At 40.0% G+C, this 17,209-nt stretch overlaps 1 protein-coding gene and 1 long non-coding RNA gene across 4 annotated transcripts in view; one reads left to right on the top strand and one right to left on the bottom strand.

Moving 5' to 3' along the window:
- The window catches only part of FMO4 (flavin containing dimethylaniline monoxygenase 4), a 39,589-nt gene extending 39,088 nt beyond the window's left edge, over positions 1–501 (bottom strand). For both annotated transcript variants that reach the window (XM_061160302.1, XM_061160303.1), the window contains exon 1: positions 246–501. The gene's annotated coding sequence lies outside the window, so the exon portion shown is untranslated. The remainder of the gene's footprint in view (positions 1–245) is intronic.
- Positions 1–7,464, top strand: part of LOC133069139 (uncharacterized) — a 77,331-nt gene extending 69,867 nt beyond the window's left edge. For both annotated transcript variants that reach the window (XR_009695784.1, XR_009695785.1), the window contains exon 3: positions 7,213–7,464. This is a non-coding gene — a long non-coding RNA (uncharacterized LOC133069139). The remainder of the gene's footprint in view (positions 1–7,212) is intronic.
- Positions 7,465–17,209: the final 9,745 nt, after the last annotated feature.

The following is a 17,209-nucleotide window of genomic DNA, read 5'->3' as shown; positions in this document are numbered from 1 at the left end:
TTCTCACCGCATCTTCCTTCCGGGTGGCTTCTCCCTTTCATAACTTTGTTTCTTTAAGAAGTTCCTTTGCTTCCTGGTTTTCGCCCTAATTCTGCTGCCTTAACCCTAATCAAGAGACTCTCCAAAGAGAGGATCACACTTATCTCTAAGGAGTGCACTCACTTACCAAGGGGAATATTTACCCTCTGTGAAAGCAGCTTCTGGCAACATTTCCCCATTAAAAGAAAAAAATCCAGGAAACTTACCTTGCTGGCACAGAGCAGGTACTTTTACAAATTATTTCTCAAAGCCAATAGCCAATGACAGTGTTTGTCTTTAAAACAAAACAAAAAAAATTCCAAACGCAAACTCTTTGCTCTAAAAGAAAATAAAAAATAAAGGAATGCTGACTTTAATCAAAGTGCTCTTGGTTTAAAACAAAAACCTGCCGTTTTTCCTGTCATGCTGATGACAGCTGAAAATATACTCGCTGAGGGAAAAGAAAGTTGTGTAGGGCACCAGTTGAAACTTCCGTGATCTCGAGGGAGGGCTCAATGACGAATTAGAAGAGAGTTGTCGGATTGGAAAGCCACAAGCGAGTTCTGCCCCTTTCCCCCACCCTCCTAAACGTCACAGTTCCGACGGAGCTCTAAACTTAAACGGAGCACGTGGTGAGCGACTGCTCTTCTCACGGTAGCCTTTAGAGGGCGCCAAATCAGCCCAAACCGCAATCCCCAGTGAATCGGGCGTTCTGCTTAACTAAATTCTGACTCTTGAATTAGTCTCTTGAACTATTATAGGAGCTGTCCATAGGAGAAGGCCAATTAGGTGACTATTGTGTCATCAAGTTCTCCCAAGTAGGGTTAGTTCCCTAACCCCAAAAGTGTGATTTCAAAATTCAGGACTTATAAGGAATTTAAGCAGCTTCGTCTTTTCAGAAAAGGTCAGCAGAGGGAGCAGGTAACACATATTTGAAAAAGCTTAAAATTGGTTTTATATGTTAGCCTAGGGCACAAGAAGAGAAATAATTACAGAAGCACTGGCAATAAGAGAATAATAGAATCCTAAACACCTTCCACTGAGTGCCTGGAATTCAGTGTCAAAGACCATCTTAGCCTCACTTAACATTTTCTAGCCCAGTGGCGCAAATGCGCCAGGAATCCTGATTCCAGGAATCAGGAAGGTAACCTAAATGAGGGAGGAGGGCCTGGACAAGATCTGACTGGAAAGCACTTCCCCCATGTATTAGGTTTAACTAAATGGCGTTATTTGAGAGCATAAGCCCCAAAATTGCAAGGTTTTTAGATTCCTTTTAATAGAAACTACAAACTCAAATTTTTGTATAAAATCTTCTGTTGGCAACAAACTAATTTTTATTTTGAAAAATATTAAGCCCAGAGGAAAGTTGAAAAAACAATTTGATTAATGTGCATCAACATATCCCTCACCCGTTTCACCAACTAGCAACCTCTTAACACATTGGCATTTTCTTCATCTCTCTTTCTCTTTCTCTACACACATGTACCCAAGAGACACACACACACATACACCTAAACACACACATCTGAAAGTCATCTTCAAACATCAGGATGCCATCAGAATATTTCAGCATATATTTCACAAAAGTAAGGGCATTTTCCCACAGAGTCATTATCATTACCACATCTAAGTCAATATAACTTCAGTATCATCCAACATACAGTCCACTTTCAAATTTCTCCAGTTATTCCCAAAAATGTTCTCATCCAGTGGTGTACTGGAGCTGGTATGCACAAAGGGAATATGTATGTCTTCCAAGTTCAGTGATAGCTTGGCATTACGCATAGTAATGCTTGACAAAATAGCTTGACATTGTTCACAGTGGGGATGTTTACATCATGGAAACTGGCAAACAGTACAAATTTGGGATGTCCCCCACCCCCAGCCATTTGTTAAATATTTACCCTCTCATTTTTGGCAAATGGTTTTATTGAGGCCTAATTGATATACAAAAAAACCCTGTATATATTTAATGTATATAATTTGATGAATTTGGACATATGCGTGCATCTGTGAAACCATCACAGCTCAAGGTAATAAACACATTCATCCTCCAGAAGTTTCCTCATGGACCTTTGTTTGTTTTTGGTTAAGAATATTTGACATGAGATATACCCACTTGCTGCTGTGCTGTGTTCAGTCACAAAGTAGTGTCCAACTCTTTGTAACCCCATGGACTGTAGCCTACTAGGCTTCTCTGTCTATGGGATTTTCCAGGCAAAAATGCTGAAGTGGGTTGTCATTTCTTCCTAGAGGAGATCTTCCCAACCCAGGGATTGAAACCGAGTCTCCTGCACTGGCAGGCAGATTCTTTACTATTGAGCCAGCTGGGAAGCCGTACACCCTCTTAACAAATCTTTAACAAATTTTTGAAATGCACAATACACTATTGTTGACTCTTGGCATTACATTGAACAGCAGATCTCCAGAATTTATTCATCTTGCATAACTGAAAGTTTATATCCATTGAACAACAACTCTCCATTTCCCTCTCCCTCTAGTCTCTGGCAAGCACCATTCCACTGTTTCCTTCTATAAATTTAACTATTTTGAGTACCTCATATAAATAGAATAATACAGATTTGTATTTTTGTGACTGGCTTATTTCACTTACAATAATGTCTCCAGGTTCATTAATGCTGTCCCATATCACACAATTTCTTTTCTTTTTTAAGAGCTGAATGATATTATACTGTATGTATATACCACATCTCTTTATTCATTCATCTGTCCATGGACATTTAGGTTGTTCCCATATCTTGACTATTGTCAATAATGCTGCAGTGAACCTGGTAATGCAAATATCTTTTTGAGATCCTGATTTCAATTCTTTTGTACAAATACCCAGAGGTAGGATTGCTGGATCATACGGTACTTCTCGTTTTAAACTTTTTGAGGAACCTCCATACTATTTTCCATAGCAGCTGCACTATTTTACATCCCCACCTACTGTGTAGAAGGGTTCTGATTTCTTCACATCCTAACACTTGTTATCTTTTATTTTGCTTTTGATAACAACAATCTTAACAGGTGTGATGTGATATCTCACTGTGGTTTTGATTCACATTCCCTTGATAATTAGTGAAACTGAATACTTTTTAATGTACCCATTGGTTATTTGTATATCTTCTTTAGAGAAATGTCCATTCAAGCTCTTTGCCCACTTTTGAATTGGGTTATTTGTATTTTTATTGAGTTGTAGAAGTCCCTTGTGTATTTTGGATGTTAACCCCTTATCAGATGTACGGGCAATGTTTTCTCATTCTGTAGGTTCTCTTTTCATTCTGTTGTTTCTTTTGCTGCTCAGAGACTTTTAATTTGATGAAATCTTGCCTGTCTATTTTGTTTTTGTGCCTTTGAGCCTTTGTGTCATATTCATCATTAAGAACAACATCAAAAAAACAAACAAACAAAAAGAACAACATCAAGAAGCTTTTTCAATATGTTATCTCTTAAGAGTTTTATAGTTTCAGTTCTTACATGTAAGTATTTAATACATTTTGAATTGATTTTTTAGCATGGTGTAAGAGAATGGTCCAGTTTTATTAGCATGTGAATATCCGATTTTCCCAACACCATCTGTTGAAGAGACTGTCCTTTACCCTTTCTGTGATCTTGGCAGCTTTATAAAAGATCTACTAACTATATATGTGTGGGTTTATTTCTGGGCTGTCTATTCTGCTACGTTGCTCTGTATGTCTGTCTTTATGCTAGTATCATACTGTTCTAATCACTATAGCTCTGTTTATTATTAATAGTTTTAACTTTTTTGTGGAGTATTTAAAGGTTTTCTATATGCAAATTGTGTCATTTGCAAACAGAGATAATTTACTTCTTCCTTTATGATTTGAATACTTTATTTTTGTTGTCTAATTACTCCAGCTAGAACATTCAGTGTGATGTTGAATCTAAGTGGCAAGAGTGAACATTCTTGTCTTGTTTTTCCCAATTGAGTATGATGTTAGCTGTGGACTTGTCATATATGACCTTTACCATGTTGAAGTAAATTCCTTTTACATCTAGTTTGTTGAGAGTTTTAATCATGAAACTGTTGAATTCTGTCAAATGATTTTTCTTTATCTATTAAGATGATCATGTGATTTTTATCCTTCATTTTGTTAATGTGGTATATCACATTAATTGACTTGCATACATTGAACCACATACCACTCTTTATGGTTATATTTCTCCTGATTAAAGAGTCAGTCAAAGTTTATAAGTTACATTTAGCTATTAAATCTCTTTAGTTTGTCCTATTTCATAACAGTTTTCCATCCTCCAAAGGGTCTAGTTTAAGAATGATCAACATTATCGAGTTTGCTACTACTGAAACTAATCTCCTAAAATAGACTTTTACTTAGTTTTCTTGCTTCCAATTGCTCACCTATAAACTGTTCTTCAGAACTATCTTTCTAAATCATAAATCAGATCTTTTTTTTTTTTTTTTCTGTTAGTCACTCAGTTGTTTCTGACTCTTTGTGACACCATGGACTGTAGCCTGCCAGACTCCTCTGTCCATGGGATTCTCCAGGCAAGAATATTGGAGTGGGTCGCCATTCTCTTCTCCAAGGGATCTTCCTGACCCAGGGAAAGAACCTGGATCTTGCGCATTCCATGCAGATTCTTTACCATAGTTTGAGCCACCACAGAAGCCCTCTGATGTATAAAAGTGTTTGCTGAAAGAGTTGTGTGGTTTAGGAGGGTTTTTAAAATCAGGAATTGTAAGGCATATTTGTGTACTGTGGCAAATAACCAAGTAAAGAGGAAAACTCAACAATTTGGAAGAGAAGTTGGTGGAAATCTGTCAAAGTTATCTGATAATTGCTACTATTTTTTTTTCCTCTGAGAGTGAGGTGAGAAGGAAGTGGCAGAGATTTGTGGTAAGAGGAGATGATATAAAATAGTCAATTAAGAAATGAGATTGGGAAGTGAAGGAATTAAAGAAATCTACCAGGGTTTGGGGGACAGTAGGATAGGCGTGGGAGAAGGCAATGGCATCCCACTCCAGTACTCTTGCCTGGAAAATACCATGGATGGAGGAACCTGGTAGGCTGCAGTCTGTGGGATCAGGAAGAGTCTGACACGACTGAGCGACTTCACTTTCACTTTTCACTTCCATGCATTGGAGAAGAAAATGGCAACCCACTCCAGTGTTCTTGCCTGGAGAATCCCAGGGATGGCAGAGCCTGGTCGGCTGCCGTCTATGGGGTCGCAAGGAGTCGGACACGACTGAAGCGACTTAGCAGCAGCAGCAGCAGCAGCAGGATAGGCATGAGTTGAAGAGTGATCAGTTAGGAAGCTGAATGTTTCTCCTCTATCTAAGATGAAGTGCTCAGGTGGGGTTTGAAGTCAGAGAAGAGTTGGATTTTGGCCAGAGTTCGAGTCCTACTATGCGAGTGTGAATGAATGAGAGAGAGAAGACAGTGGAGCTGAGAGTATGCAAATGTGATGTTACAGAATTATGAGCTCTAAACTGGGTAATGAAAGAGATGAGAAAACAAAGGGAGCCTGGTGAAAGATGGTGGAAGGTTTGGATTGGAAGTCCAAGGAGTTTGAAGGGAATGTCACATTAGAAGAGTTAACTGGAAGAATATGATGATGTTGGTGGAGAGTGGTATGTTTGTAATTCAGATAGTGGAGAATTACACTTGTTGAGAGTAGTATAGCCAAGACCTTCACTGTTTAATACAATAGCCACTAGCCACATATAACTTTCTAATGTGTTCTTAATTTCTGCAAGTGTTAATCACGTAGTTGTGTCCAACTCTTTGCGACTATGTGGACGATAGCCCACTTGGTTCCACTGTCCGTGGAATTCTCCAGGCAAGAATACTGGAGTGGGCTGCCATTCCCTTTACCAGGGGATCTTCCTGACCCAGGGATCAAACCCAGGTCTCCTGCATTGCAGGCAGATTCTTTACTGTTTGAGCCACCAAGGAAGCCTATAGCTTTCTACATTTACATATAAATCAACATTAAGTTAAAATTTCATTTTTCTTTGGCACTAGCCACATTTCAAGTGCTTAACAGGCACACGTGGCTAGTGGCTGCTGCACTAGAGTGAAGATTGAATTTTTCCATAACGGCAGAAAAGTCAAGTGGACAGCATTGGTTTTGCATATGAACGTAGTACTAGGCGGGCTTCCCTGGTGGCTGAGCGGCAAAGAATCTGCCTGCAGTGCAAGAGCTGCAGCTGAACCAGCAGGTTTGATCCCTGGGTCGCGAAGATCCCCTGGAGGAGGTCATGGCAACCCACTCCAGTATTCTTGCCTGGAGAATCACATGGACAGAGGAGCCTAGAGCACTACAGTCCATGGGGTCGCAAAGACTGAAGTGACTTAGCAGGCACGCAGGTATAGTAGTAGGTGACTGAGACAGGTGGAGGATAAGATCGTTAGAGGGAGCTAGGTTAAGGAGCTGATTGGACATGGTGTGGAAGGACGGTATATCTGATTTTGAAATCACTGAGAATTATGACAGGAGTCATGGGAAAGAGAGAGAAATTGAGTCAGAGGTTGATTCACAGCTTCTCCATGCTGCTCTGAGCCTCTTGGAGACAGCTGACCTCACCCCCAGCTCTGTGTGTGGGTCTTTTAATCAAAGGAGAATCCCATCCCCCTAGCACATGATGAGAAGGAGGCTTTGATGCAGTTTATGTGTGAGGACTTGAAACATGAGGAGGGATGCACTGGAGATTTTCATTTGTTTCTACAGTGCAAAGGGAAGCTGATGTAGCAGAGACTCTTAAATACAGTGGAACGAATAAGAGAAAATTTTATTTCTCTGCCATGCAACCATTTGCCCACTCTAGGCTGGTAAGGCGGCTTTCCTGCCTGAGTCACTTGGAGAAACTTTTGCCTTCTATCTTGTTATTCTGTCCTCTCTGAGGACTTTGGTTGAAACTGGGTTGCTGCCATGACCATGATACAGCTCTCAGAAAGGAGAAAGTGAGGAAGTGCACAGTAAGCAATTCCCTTTTAAGTAATTGAAGGAGAAACCACACACATAATTTCCATTCACAAGAAAATGATCACATAGCCACACTGGCTGCAAGAAAGACAGGGAAAGATTGCCCCTAGTTAGGCAGCCATGTGGCCAGGAAGAAGGGGTAAACAGACTTTTAAAGTACAAGTTGCTGTCTGCCTCATTCTGCTTCTGAAGGAAATCTGAAGGCAATTCTCTCTTTTTCTACAGGTTGTAGTCTGGAATTGCAGCAGCTGTTCTCTTAGTGTGCTGAGGATGAGCTGAGTCAAGGCAGAAGGGCAGAGCCAAGAAAACTGGAGAAATAGCACTGGAGCCTCTGGATTGGGCAATCCCGAAGCCCATGTTACCTCTGGACTCCAGGTAGATGAGCCACTGTTTTCTTGTTATGCCGGCTGGAGTTGAGTTTCTGTTTCTTGCAGTTAGGATGCACCCCAGTTTATTTAACCATTCCACTGTTGACACTATTTCTCCTTGTCATTGTTACAAGCAATGCAATAAACATCTTTGTACACATGACCATTTCTATAGGATAGAGTCTAAGATGTGTCATTGCTGTGACAAAGAATATGTGCATTTAACATTTTGGTGAACACTACCAAGTTTCCCCAACCTATGTTTAATAACGTTTACGTTTCACAATCACCACCCTCCTCTAATGTTCTGAGATGTCTCCTTTTGTTTAGATTTTGTAGGATAGCTTTTACAGGAGAGAATTTCGGTGATGTGTTCTCCTCTGCTGATGTTGAGGCTTAGATTCTTTAAAAAATTTTTTTAAAAATTTTATTCTTTTATTTTTGGCTGTGTGGGTCTTTGTAACTTTTTTTGTGTGGCTTTCTCTGGTTGTGATGAGCAGGGGCTACTCTTTATTGTGGTACACAGGGGTTAATAGCTGCCTGTTGCTCTGGCTAAGCCATGAGAAAATCACCATGGGAAAAGAATAAAAGCAATATTTAGCAATAGAGCATAATCCAGATAAAAGCACATCAGGTTGATGCGCTGGGATTGTCATGCCCTGCTAAGCTAAGGAAAAACATAGTGTGGACCTTGGAATGCCAGGTCAGCACAAGTCCAGAACACTGCTTATGCACACACTAAGATGTTTTCCCAAGGCATATGTGGATCTATGACCTCCAGCTAGGTGATAGCTCTTGTACGAGAAAATAACAAAGATAGTTTAAAGTAATCAATAAAATGGGAGTCGTGAGCAGGGACGCAGGAGGCTGACTTCATCGTAACACAACAGATACTTTCTGCTTGCCAAGACACTAAATAAAAGTGATGTGGCTCTGAGGAACAGGGCTCTTGACCCAAGAGGTCTTGAGACGCCCGGTCCCATCTTTAAAACTTTAATTCTGTCTCCAGTTTCTTTTTCCCAAACTGCGCGTCAACCACTTTTGATCCCTAGCTGCTGTGCTGGCTGCAGCAAGTGGTGCCCAACATGGGGCTCGAAAGTGAAGGATCTCGAAACTGAAGTGAAGGAGAACCTGAAGTGAAGGAGAGTGAAACTGAAGCTGAAATTTTGGCTCACGATCCTGGAGAAGAGTGGGGTGAGGCCTCTGAAAATCCCCCTTTGTGGTAAATAGCACTCTCTCATTGAAACCCGGGTTAAATATGGGAAATTCAGAAAGCTCGGAACAATACCGGCCGTATATATGCCTTTTAAGGCAGCTTTTGAAAGCAGGGGGAACAAAAATAAGTGAGGGCCGGCTATTGGAGCTTTTACAAACCATTGAGAAACATTGCTATGGTTCCCTTCTCTGGGTACTTTAGATTTAGGAACATGGAAGAAGGTAGGTAGTAAATTAGAGAAACTTCTTTGCAAGGGAGTGCCCTTGCCTGTATCTATCTGGTCAATTTGGACATTGATAAAATCTATTTTAGAACCTCTTCAGACACCAGAAAGCTCAGAAGGGAGTAAGGATGAAGGTGCTGCTGCTGCTGCTAAGTCACTTCAGTCGTGTCCGACTCTGCGACCCCACAGACAGCAGCCCACCAGGCTCCCCCATCCCTGGGATTCTCCAGGCAAGAACACTGGAGTGGGTTGCCATTTCCTTCTCCAATGCAAGAAAGTGAAAAGTGAAAGTGAAGTCTCTCAGTCGTGTCTGACTCTTAGTGACCCCATGGACTGCAGCCTACCAGGCTCCTCCGTCTATGGGATTTTCCAGGCAAGAGTACTAGAGTGGGTTGCCATTGCCTTCTCCAAGGATGAAGGTAAAACCCCATCAAAGGCAGAACCTGAATATGGAAAGCCTGAGGGGATAGAACAAAAAACACAGGAGACTCTCAAAGCTACAGTTCCTTCTGCACCTTTGGGGAGGAAGAATTTCCTTTACCTCCTCTTCCTACCCCTCCTGTCTTAACCGCTGGAGTGACTCAAGCTTTTCCTTCCTTACAACAGACAGCAGTTCTGTCACCCCTCCAGAAAGATATTTATCAGACTTGACAGGAGGGTGACTTGGAGGCTATGACTATGACATTTCCAATGACAATACGTGAATGAATAGCTCCTGGGAAAGATCCTAATAATCCTAATGGAGTGTATGAGGCTGTACACAAACAGATTCCCTTCACAATACCAAAGGAACTTAAGCAAGCTATTCAAAATTATAGAGTAAATTCTCCTTTTACCTTGGAAATTGTGCAGGGACTAGCTGAGGGTTCCCATTTGATTATGGTGGTTCATGACCAAGCCAGACAGATCCCCATCTCTTTAGGTCAATTGATAGGGAGTGGAAATTGGGGGAGAACTCAAGATCAAGTGCTTATGGAAGATCAGGCTATAAAACAGGTGAGGCGATACTGCATAAGAGCCTGGGAGAAAATAGAGGTTAAAGGACAGGCTTTCTTTAAGAGAAGACCTCACATCCCCGGAGAGACTATCCCTGCTGGGACAACACCTTATCAGACAGGCTACCCCTGTCATCAGAGCCAATTTGAACACTCTCTGGTTTAAATTTTAGCTATGAAACTATGACTACGAAAAGGAGAGATGACATTTTTGATACTGAGTGGCCATGATATTCTTTAGACTCTGGAGAAAACTGGTTAAAATGAAGTCTTTCTGAAATTGCAAAACTGGTTCTTCTTGCATGTGCAATTAAGAAAAAGCTGGCTTGTTAAAATACTTTTTTGGAGCTCCAGTTCTGCCTGAGAAACAAAAACAGGCCTGGGAAAAAACCTAAAGTTAACTCTTATCTTGTCCTTGGGATACACAGCCCATTCTATCTGGAACTCCAGCCATGAACAAATTGGTAGAACTCAAACCAAGATAAAAAGAAGGGGCAAAAAGACATTTTAAGTATCAAACAAAAAAAAGAGAGACATTTTAAATATCAAGCAGAAAACTATGAAATCTCTGTCTATATGTCTGTCTAAATTTATGTGTATCTCAGTGTGTGTCTTCGTCCTTGGACAAAATTGCTAAAGGCTGATTGGTCAATGAACTTTATTTAATTGGCCTAAAGAGAAGTAAGTGCTGATGAATCAAACAATTCTAAATTCAAAAATAATTAAACTAAAATGAATTTCAGGGTTGTGTGAACTGGGAAATATTCACTATTGAATTGATACCTGGTATTAATGTTTATTTATTGACTTTGTGAAGATACTTTTGCAAATGACATAGCTTTGGGTGATTTACATTTACCAGTCTACAGAATGATGATACAAAATACAGTTCATGGTTGCTAAAGGGAAGTAAGATGTGTTTTTTCAATCAAAAGGTATAAGGAATGGAATTACATTCTATTAAGGAAAAAGGAAGTACATTTGAACTTACAGGTGGCTGTTCTCTGAATGGACAAATAGAGTGATGAATACAGAAGTGTAAAAAAGGTTTGTGGCAAGTGGAAGAGAGTTTTGTGCATGATACAAGTTTCTTAAGACATTAAAGGGCCCTTGAAATCTTTTATTGTTACTTTGACTAGGTGAATAACTATTGTTTCACAATGAATATACTGCTGCTGCTACTGCTAAGTCACTTGAGTCATGTCCGACTCTGTGTGACCCCATAGACAGCAGCCCACTAGGCTCCTCTGTCCCTGGGATTCTCCAGGCAAGAATACTGGAGTGGGCTGCCATTTCCTTCTTCAATGCAAGAAAGTGAAAAGTGAAAGTGAATTTACTCAGTTGTGCCCAACTCTTACTGACCCCATGGACTGAAGCCTACCAGGCTCCTCCGTCCATGGGATTTTCCAGGCAAGAGTACTGGAGTGGGGTGCCATTGCCTTCTCTGACAATGAATATAAGCTGGTACCAATCTGAAATTTGATTTTCTCTTCCTGTTAAAAAAAACAAAGTCTATTTTTGTGTACGGTGTTAGAAAGTGTTCTAGTTTCATTCTATTACAAGTGGTTGACCAGTTTTCCCAGCACCACTTTTTAAAGAGGTTGTCTTTTTTCCATTGTATATCCTTGCCTCCTTTGTTGAAGATAAGGTGTCCATAGGTTCGTGGGTTTATCTCTGGGCTTTCTATTCTGTTCCATTGATCTATATTTCTGTCTTTGTGCCAGTACCATACTGTCTTGATGACTGTGGCTTTGTAGTAGAGTCTGAAGTCAGGCAGGTTGATTCCTCCAGTTCCGTTCTTCTTTCTCAAGATTACTTTGGCTATTCGAGGTTTTCTGTATTTCCATACAGATTGTGAAATTATTTGTTCTAGTTCTGTGACCCACCTCCCAGAATATTGGAAATAAAAGCAAAAATAAACAAATGGGACCTAATGAAACTTAAAAGCTTTTGCACAACAAACGAAACTATAAGTAAGGTGAAAAGACAGCCCTCAGATTGGGAGAAAATAATAGCAAATGAAGCAACAGACAAAGGATTAATCTCAAAAATATACAAGCAACTCCTGCAGCTCAATTCCAGAAAAATAAATGACCCAATCAAAAAATGGGTCAAAGAACTAAACAGACATTTCTCCAAAGAAGACATACAGATGGCTAACAAACACATGAAAAGATGCTCAACAGCACTCATTATCAGAGAAATGCAAATCAAAACCACAATGAGGTACCATTACACGCCAGTTAGGATGGCTGCTACCCAAAAGTCTACAAGCAATAAATGCTGGAGAGGGTGTGGAGAAAAGGGAACCCTCTTACACTGTTGGTGGGAATGCAAACTAGTACAGCCACTATGGAGAACAGTGTGGAGATTTCTTAAAAAACTGGAAACAGAACTGCCATATGACCCAGCAATCCCACTCCTGGGCATACACACCGAGGAAACCAGATCTGAAAGAGACACGTGCACTCCAATGTTCATCGCAGCACTGTTTATAATAGCCAGGACATGGAAGCAACCTAGATGCCCATCAGCAGACGGATGGATAAGGAAGCTGTGGTACATATACACCATGGAATATTACTCAGCCATCAAAAAGAATTCATTTGAATCAGTTCTAATGAGATGGACGAAACTGGAGCCCATTATACAGAGTGAAGTAAGCCAGAAAGATAAAGAACATTACAGCATACTAACACATATATATGGAATTTAGAAAGATGGTAATGACAACCCTATATGCAAAACAGAAAAAGAGACACAGAAGGACAGAACAGACTTTTGGACTCTGTGGGAGAAGGCGAGGGTGGGATGTTTCGAGAGAACAGCATGTGTATTATCTATAGTGAAACAGATCACCAGCCCAGGTGGGGTGCATGAGACAAGTGCTCCGGCCTGGTGCACTGGGAAGACCCAGAGGAATCGGGTGGAGAGGGAGGTGGGAGGGGGTACGGGATGGGGAATACATGTAAATCCATGGCTGATTCATGTCAATGTATGACAAAACACACTGCAATGTTGTGAAGTAATTAGCCTCCAACTAATAAAAATAAAGGAAAAAAAATTAAAAACAAAAAAACAAAAAAACAAAGTCTTCTTGGAATATGGCTTTTGATAACAGACCATGTAAATTTCTTTGTCTATAAGTGATTCATACTTGCTTTTAAAATCTTTTGTTACTTTGATAAAATGAATGAGTGTTATTTAACAATGATCTATGGAGACTATGACACACATAGACAAAGCTCATTCTGCTTCTACAAAATTAACCCCTCATCAGGAAATTTAAAATGGAAAAATGACTATAAACCACACAGTTGGGGCTATAGGAAATCCAAGATGGCCTCTTGGCTTTTCCCTGCTCCCTTACAAACCTCACTTTTATTTGATAGGATAAAGCCTTTCCTGGCTGTAGGGTTAATATCTCATAATGGAAAAAAAAATGGTTAAAATACATTTTCTGCAATCTCCAGTGATCAGGGTGCCTACTTTGCTGGACAGGTCGTACAGATACTGGCAAAAATTTCATGAGCTTCTTGGAGACTATCACTTTCACTGACGTCCTTTGTCATCAGACAAGAACCATGAAACAAAAGGATTGGTTACATGAGATTGAACAGACTGCTAAATATTGCTACAATTTTCATGACTTTTTGTCTGAAATTTTACTGGCTTCTAATCTTTGTTTTTGGAGAAGACAATGGCACCCCACTCCAGTACTCTTGCCTGGAAAATCCCATGGACGGAGGAGCCTGGTGGGCTGCCATCTGTGGGATCTCACAGAGTCGGACACGACTGAAGCAACTTAGCAGCAGCAGCAGCAATCTTTGTTTTCAGATATTAAAAAACTCTTCTGCTCAAGTCACTGATGGTTTAAAACAATTTAGTTATTTACACCTGTGGGTAAAATTTTCTCTCTGTCTCCTCCCTCCAGAAATTGGGGACATTTGGGTTCTGAACAGCCTCATCAAGGTACAAAAAAGACTGTCTCCAGACATACGCAAAAATCTCAGAGTATACCGGGGAGCTCAAACTCATATAGATAAGGAGGTTAATGACAGGTTGGTGGATTTAGAAAATGCAGTGCTACTCCTAAAAGAAGTACAAAATCTTAAATTACAAATATATTTAAAGTGTGACTGGAACATTACTACTTTTTGTGTGCCCTCCACCCCCAGAAATATAACCAATCTGGTTATAACCAATCTAACCAACTCCTGGGAAAAAGTTAGACTGCACTTGCAGAGCCATGTGGCTGACAACCTTACTCTAGATATTAAAAAGCTACAAATAAGTATCATTGGCAAGTAGGGTGCTTCTCTTAGACTAGTACCACATACAGACACACTTCAAGGGATAGCAGAGGGCTTTAACTCATTGAGCCCTCTCGAGTGGATCAAAGACATTGGAGGTGATCTCACTGAAACACTAGCTATGTTTTGCTGTTTCACTATAATCTTCTATTTAGTCCTCAGACACATTCGAAAAACCCTTCAAGAACTAATGAAGAAAGAAGTTGCGAATCAACATATCTTCTGCTACAAAAACAAAAAGGGGAATATGCAGGGGTTAATAGTCAGCTCCCTGTTGCTCTGGCTAAGCCATGAGAAAATCACCATGGGAAAAGAATAAAAGCAAAATATAGCAATAGAGCATAACCCAAATAAAAGTACATTGGTTTGATCAGCTGGGGTTGTCGTGCCCTGCTAAGCTAAGGAAAAACATAGTGTGGACCTTGGAACGCCAGGTCAGCACAAGTTCAGAACACTGCTTGTGCACACACTAAGATGTTTTCCCAAGGCCAGTGCAGGTCTATGACTTCCACGTAAGTGATAGCCCTTGTATGAGAAAATAACAAAGATAGTTTAAAGTAATCAATAAAATGGGAGTCGTGACCAGGGACACAGGAGGCTGACTTCACTGTAACACAACAGATACTTTCTGCTTGCCAAGACACTAAATAAAAGTGATGTGGCTCTGAGGAACAGGGCTCTTGACCCAAGAGGTCTTGAGTCACCCGGTCCCATCTTTATTTATTTATTTATTTTTAATTTTTGTTGACTGAAATTAAAAATGCATTGAAAGCTTGATAACAATAAAAATAACTAAGCCTTGCTTATTGAGATTGCTTCCCAAGACATTTACTTGGATATTCGAACTTTTCTTCTAAATCTTAGTGTTTCTTTTCTTTTTTTTTTCATTTATTTTTATTAGTTGGAGGCTAATGACTTTACAATATTGTAGTGGTTTTTGTCATACATTGACGTGAATTAGCTATGGATTTACATGAATTCCCCATCCCGATCCCCCCTCCCACCTCCCTCTCCACCCGATTCCTCTGGGTCTTCCCAGTGCACCAACCCGAGCACTTGTCTCATGCATCCAGCCTGGGCTGGTGATCTGTTTCACCCTAGATAATATACATGTTTTGATGCTGTTCTTTCAAAACATCCCACCCTCGCCTTCTCCCACAGAGTCCAAAATTCTATTCTGTACATCTGTGTCTCTTTTTCTGTTTTGCATATAGGGTTATCGTTACCATCTTTCTAAATTCCACATATGTGCATTAGTATACTGTAATGTTCTTTATCTTTCTGGCTTACTCCACTCTGTATAATGGGCTCCAGTTTCATCCATCTCATTAGAACTGATTCAAATGAATTCTTTTTGATGGCTGAGTAATATTCCATGGTGTATATGTACCACAGCTTCCTTATCCATTCATCTGCTGATGGGCATCTAGGTTGCTTCCATGTCCTGGCTATTATAAACAGTGCTGCGATGAACATTGGAGTGCACGTGTCTCTTTCAGATCTGGTTTCCTCGGTGTGTATGCCCAGAAGTGGGATTGCTGGGTCATATGGCAGTTCTAAATCCAGTTTTTAAAGAAATCTCCACACTGTTCTCCATAGTGGCTGTACTAGTTTGCATTCCCACCAACAGTGTAAGAGGGTTCCCTTTTCTCCACACCCTCTCCAGCATTTATTGCTTGTAGACTTTTGGGTAGCAGCCATCCTAACTGGCGTGTAATGGTACCTCATTGTGGTTTTGATTTGCATTTCTCTGATAATGAGTGCTGTTGAGCATCTTTTCATGTGTTTGTTAGCCATCTGTATGTCTTCTTTGGAGAAATGTCTGTTTAGTTCTTTGACCCATTTTTTGATTGGGTCATTTATTTTTCTGGAATTGAGCTGCAGGAGTTGCTTGTATATTTTTGAGATTAATCCTTTGTCTGTTGCTTCATTTGCTATTATTTTCTCCCATTCCGGAGGCTGTCTTTTCACCTTGCTTATAGTTTCATTTGTTGTGCAAAAGCTTTTAAGTTTCATTAGGTCCCATTTGTTTAGTTTTGCTTTTATTTCCAATATTCTGGGAGGTGGGTCATAGAGGATCCTGCTGTGGTTTATGTTGGAGACTGTTTTGCCTATGTTCTCTTCTAGGAGTTTTATAGTTTCTGGTCTTAAAGTTAGGCCTTTAATCCATTTTGAGTTTATTTTTGTGTATGGTGTTACAGAGTGTTCTAGTTTCATTCTTTTACAAGTGGTTGACCAGTTTTCCCAGCACCACTTGTTAAAGAGGTTGTCTTTTTTCCATTGTACATTCTTGACTCCTTTGTCTAAGATAAGATGTCCATAGGTTCGTGGATTTATCTCTGGGCTTTCTATTCTGTTTCATTGATCTATATTTCTGTCTTTGTGCCAGTACCATACTGTCTTGATGACTGTGGCTTTGTAGTATAGTCTGAAATCAGGCAGGTTGATTCCTCCAGTTCCATTCTTCTTTCTCAAGATTACTTTGGCTATTCGAGGTTTTTTGTATTTCCATACAAATTGTGAAATTATTTGTTCTAGTTCTGTGAAAAATACCGTTGGTAGCTTGATAGGGATTGCATTGAATCTATAGATTGCTTTGGGTAGTATAGCCATTTTGACAATATTGATTCTTCCAATCCATGAACACGGTATATTTCTCCATCTGTTTGTGTCCTCTTTGATTTCTTTCATCAGTGTTTTATAGTTTTCTATGTATAGGTCTTTTGTTTCTTTAGGTAGATATACTCCTAAGTATTTTATTCTTTTTGTTGCAATGGTGAATGGTATTGTTTCCTTAATTTCTCTTTCTGTTTTCTCATTGTTAGTGTATAGGAATGCAAGGATTTCTGTGTGTTAATTTCATATCCTGCACCTTTACTATATTCGTTGATTAGCTCTAGTAATTTTATGGAAGAGTCTTTAGGGTTTTCTATGTAGAGGATCATGTCATCTGCGAACAGCGAGTTTCACTTCTTCTTTTCCTATCTGGATTCCTTTTACTTCTTTTTCTGCTCTGATTTCTGTGGCCAAAACTTCCAAAACTATGTTGAATAGTAGTGGTGAGAGTGGGCACCCTTGTCTTGTTCCTGATTTCAGGGGAAATGCTT

This window comes from Dama dama, chromosome 14 (genome assembly GCF_033118175.1).
Source record: "Dama dama isolate Ldn47 chromosome 14, ASM3311817v1, whole genome shotgun sequence".
Taxonomy (NCBI): domain Eukaryota; kingdom Metazoa; phylum Chordata; class Mammalia; order Artiodactyla; family Cervidae; genus Dama; species Dama dama.
This window is presented reverse-complemented; position numbering and strand designations above follow the sequence as displayed.